Source organism: Sinocyclocheilus anshuiensis, unplaced genomic scaffold (assembly GCF_001515605.1).
Source record: "Sinocyclocheilus anshuiensis isolate Anshui unplaced genomic scaffold, SAMN03320099.WGS_v1.1 scaffold459, whole genome shotgun sequence".
NCBI classification, from domain to species: Eukaryota; Metazoa; Chordata; class Actinopteri; order Cypriniformes; family Cyprinidae; genus Sinocyclocheilus; species Sinocyclocheilus anshuiensis.
This window is the reverse complement of record NW_015548216.1, coordinates 521-5520: the sequence shown is the minus strand read 5'-3', so window position 1 is coordinate 5520 and position 5000 is coordinate 521. Positions and strand designations below refer to the sequence as shown.

Below are 5000 nucleotides of genomic sequence, written 5' to 3'. Positions count from 1 at the left end.
CCCCACAAGGATAGTAATACTAGTACATTTTGACCTTGTGGGGACATTTTTGAGGTCCCCATGAGGAAACAAGCTTATAAATCATACAGAATGAGTTTTTTTGAGAAAGTAAAAATGCACACAGTTTCCTGTGAGGGGTAGGTTTAGGGGTAGGGTTGGTGTAGGGCAATAGCACATACAGTTTGTACAGTATAAAAACCATTACGCCTATGGAATGTCCCCATAAAACATGGAAACACAACATGTGTGTGTGAGTGTGTCTCTGTGTTTGTGAGTGTGTGTGCACGTGTCTCTGTGTGTGAGTGTGTGTGTGTGTGCGTCTCTGTGTGAGTGTGTGTGCGTGTCTGTGTGTGAGAGTGTGTGAGTGTGTGCACGTGTCTCTGTGTGTGAGAGTGTGTGTGTGTGCGTCTCTGTGTGTGTGTGAGTGTGTGTGCGCGTGTCTCTGTGTGTGAGAGTGTGTGTGTGTGCGTCTCTGTGTGAGTGTGTGTGTGTGTGTGCGCGTCTCTGTGTTTGTGTGAGTGTGTGTGCACGTGTCTCTCTGTGTGAGAGTGTGTGTGTGTGCGTGTCTCTCTGTGCGTGTCTGTGTGTGAGTGTGCACGTGTCTCTGTGTGTGAGAGTGTGTGTGTGTGCGTCTCTGTGTGAGTGTGTGTGTGTGTGTGCGCGTCTCTGTGTGTGTGTGAGTGTGTGTGCGCGTGTCTCTGTGTGTGAGAGTGTGTGTGTGTGCGTCTCTGTGTGAGTGTGTGTGTGTGTGTGCGCGTCTCTGTGTTTGTGTGAGTGTGTGTGCACGTGTCTCTCTGTGTGAGAGTGTGTGTGTGTGCGTGTCTCTCTGTGCGTGTCTCTGTGTGTGAGAGAGTGTATGTGAGTGTGTTGGTGTCTGTTTGTGTGAGTGTGTGTGCACGTGTCTCTGTGTGAGAGAGTGTATGTGAGTGTGTTGGTGTTTGTGTGAGTGTGTGTACACTCATGTATGCTGGTGCTGCACTCTTCTTCTGCTGAGGGTCTGAATGGCGTGTCGTCCCTCTCTGATGACATCATCACTCCTCCTCCGCTCTGCAGTGAGCTCTGAGTGGAATACTGAGCAGCTCTGTGTCGCCCCCGTGTGGCCAATCCCACAATCCCTCACGTTTATTTCTACAGAGCTTTTCTCCATTCAAATCCTTGCAAAGCAGCTTCACAGAAAATGAAAGTTTCTACATTATATTTAGTAATAGATTATCAGTGGTGATCTCAAGGTGATGTCCATATGAAATGTAGAGTAAAAATCACGCAGTTAGTTAATGATGCATTCAAACAAACGGTGAACACTAATAACAGCAATGATTATATGCTGTGGTCAAACTTATACTCATGTCCTCTCCTTGTGTCTGAGTGTGCGGTTAATGCATATGTGCATACGTTATTATTATTATTTTTTAATTATTTTAAATAACCATGCATTTAATATACAAATATAACACTACTATTAGACTGAATATTAAACGTTAGATTTATTTCTATGCCTCTTTATTTGTCATTGACCTGCAGCTGAACCTCTCAACACGCACACTTCAGTCTGTGTATTTCAATTTAATTATTATTTTATTATTAATATTTAGGGGTTATTATTATTATTATTTTATTGTATTATTATTATTATTTATTTGAAGGTTTTAAGGGCTGAGCTCATTAAACTGATACCTCTATGATTTTAATTTTTAACTGGATTCTGTTAAACTGATGTTTGTCTGTATTCGTCCGCTTCATGAGGTGCATCCTGGGCTGCTTTTAAACGAATGGAGCAGGAGCTGATGCTGCTTTACTGCACTGCTCCAGCAAACAGTCTGCTGATGTATACATTTAAATTGACATGGGTCTACAAAACTCTATCCTAATATATATATACATATATACACATACACATATTAAACAGATGTTGAAGGTGTGTGTGTGTGTGTGTGTAGTTGTTGAGTGTGTGAGCTGTTCTGCATGTGTGCAGAAGCACCGTTACCATGACGAGGAGACGCCGCCGCTGCAGCACAGTCCAGCTCACCTGAACACAGGACAGTCTGCAGAGATGCAGCTCAGCGACGCTGGACACGCCCCCATCGACGGTATCCACGGTTACACACCCCAGATGCACGTGTCACCCGCCAAGGTAAGAGTACTTTTAAAACAGCATTTTGATAAATGTATGCACTATATTAAATATTCTTTATATTTTTGCATCATTATTTAATGCATGTTTGAATAAATCTGTCATGAAAACTAGTTTGTTTGGTGTGTTCCACTCGTCGGCGCGAGTGAGAGCTCTGATCTGATGCTCAGTTTAGCGAGCGAAAAGAAAGAGATGAAAACAAGCACGTAAATGAAGGCGGTACAGACAGAAGGCTGTTTACATGTTAGAGGGAATAAAAAAGAAAAACATCTGCAATTCCATTGTTTAGCTTCTAGATTCCTATATAGATCAAAAATAAATCTCTAGTTGTTTTTAGACATAAATACTTATTTTTATTAAGTTGTGGATTTGGATTGATATTTAGACATTCTCAACGACAACTTTTTGTAAAGGTTTAGATTTTTTTGTTTTAAATGTTGATTTGAAATGTCAGTTTTTGCATTAATTTTACTAGAGTCAACCCTGAAAACAGAGAAAGACATTTTAGTACACATACATCAGAGTTCAGCAAAAATCTCACACACACACACACACACACACACACACTCACACACACACACACTCACACACACACTCACACACACAACACACTTTTATACACACAAATGAACTGGTGTGGCTGTTGCAATATGGCTAACTTGAGCCAAAAGACTCAAATAAGAGATTGATTGATTGATTAACCTCTGATAAAGCATTTCTGTTCATTTCTGTGAGATTTTTGCTGAACTCTGATGTATGTGTACTAAAATGTCTTTCTCTGTTTTCAGCGTTGACTCTAGTAAAATTAATGCAAAAACTGACATTTCAAATCAACATTTAAAACAAAAAAATCTAAACCTTTACAAAAAGTTGTCTTTGAGAATGTCTAAATATAAATCCAAATCCACAACTTAATATAAATAAGTATTTATGTCTAAAAACAACTAGAGATTTATTTTTGATCTATATAGGAATCTAGAAGCTAAACAATGGAATTGCAGATGTTTTTCTTTTTTATTCCCTCTAACATGTAAACAGCCTTCTGTCTGTACCGCCTTCATTTACGTGCTTGTTTTCATCTCTTTCTTTTCGCTCGCTAAACTGAGCACTGATATTTTTTAAATATAGATCTATATAGGAATCTAGAAGCTAAACAATGGAATTGCAAATGTTTTTCTTTTTTATTCCCACTAACCTGCCTTCAAAAATTGGATTTTAAAGGCATTGTCTCTATTTTAACATTAATTACTGCCATAATTGAAAAGTAATGTAAAAATATTAATTAGTACCATAAAATTCTCTCAAAATATAAAAATAAAAAATATATTACATTGATTTTACTAAAAAATAAAAAATAAGTTACATTTCAGGTGTTCGGTCACTTTTGACCCAGAAATGAACACCAGAGGGCTAGCTTCACTTTAAATTCTGCTGTGTTTTAGTGTATATTAAATGATGTTTCTTATTGTTATACTTATTTAATTCCTAACTAAACCACTAACTATCCATCTGCTTTAGTCACGTGACTGAGTTATAGCTCTAGCTAGCCGCTCACTGCTGTAACTAGCCTCTGGGTTGTGTGTGTTTCAGCCGGTGTTGCTCCCCAGCGGTCACACACACTACTACGCCACATCTACCCTAGTAAGTGTTCCTCAAACACACACTCATACTAGAGCATGTTCTGCTGATTCAGTGGCCTGCTTCTGATTGGCTGTGATGTCATTTCCTGTAGATGCGTCCCAGTACACACACTTGCAGTGTTTGCACTTGATCACTTGTCTACTTACATGACGTATTTCTAGTGGACGTCAAGTGTGTGTAAAACGTTTAATTACTCATTTGACATACTACAACATAGTTCCTCTGTGTCGTTATCGTTACATTTGTGATGTGGACTCTGCTATTTTTTTTAATTTAGAATGATATCTTTATTGTTATAATCCTGCTCTGAAGTGTGGATGTACTGTGCGTTAAGGGCACGGAGCTAGTCAACAGCTCGAGTTGTGTGTATTGGGACAGAGCCAGAGTTTGTGCGCTTCGTCGCTTTAAATCTGTGACAGACGTTCTGATTTGAGATGGCCCCGCCTCCAAGAGTCAGATTCACCCTCTGATTGGCTACTTTACATGTCCATCAGATGTGACTTTATGCTGGTGGTCAGATGAGTCATGGGCGGAGCTCCAGGTGCTCTCCCTCTGCTGCACTCACACTAGCACACAAATCACCATGGAGACGGCAGGGATGCTGGTCTCCATAGCAACAGGAACACTTCATCAGAGAGAGAGAGTAATGTGGTGAATAATAAGCCTGTACTGAAGGTTTAGTGTTTGAGCCTGAACTCTACAGAAAGTTCAACACCTCAAGCTCACAGCACTGTTCCCTCCGCAGACTGTCATCTTGTTCATTTCTCCGGTCGCGCTGTAATGATTATTTGTAAGACAGGTTTTGACTCTTTTTTTTTTATTTGCAGTTTTCAGGTGTTTCTGTCAGGCAGTAGACACATTTTATGTGTAGCATCTAAAAAAAAAAATCACTGTTTCTATTGTTTAATCGACATTAGCGATTCCCGAGTTGATATTTATCAAAAGATACCGTTAACTGATGACGGTTAATGGTCACGTGACATGCAGATAAACAAATACAATTTCATCTTTTTAGTAAGTGTTATTTAGATTTTTTTATATTTTAAAATTATTTATTTTAATTTTAAATGATAATTTAATGAATTTTTTAGCTTTTCATCCCGTTTAACATCTACATTATTGTTATTGGCGCCTTTTTCTGTCAGAGACTATCCTGTGAGAGAGCGCGCGCGGGAGTGTGTGTGCTAGTGATGGGAAGTTCGGATCATTTTACCGACTCGGACCTTTG

At 39.3% G+C, this 5000-nt stretch overlaps 1 long non-coding RNA gene across 1 annotated transcript in view; it reads left to right on the top strand.

Moving 5' to 3' along the window:
- LOC107653897 (uncharacterized) overlaps positions 1–3909 on the top strand; it is a 22606-nt gene extending 18697 nt beyond the window's left edge. The window contains exons 2-3 of the long non-coding RNA XR_001630284.1: positions 1973–2131; positions 3722–3909. This is a non-coding gene — a long non-coding RNA (uncharacterized LOC107653897). The remainder of the gene's footprint in view (positions 1–1972; positions 2132–3721) is intronic.
- The last annotated feature ends 1091 nt before the right edge of the window (positions 3910–5000 follow it).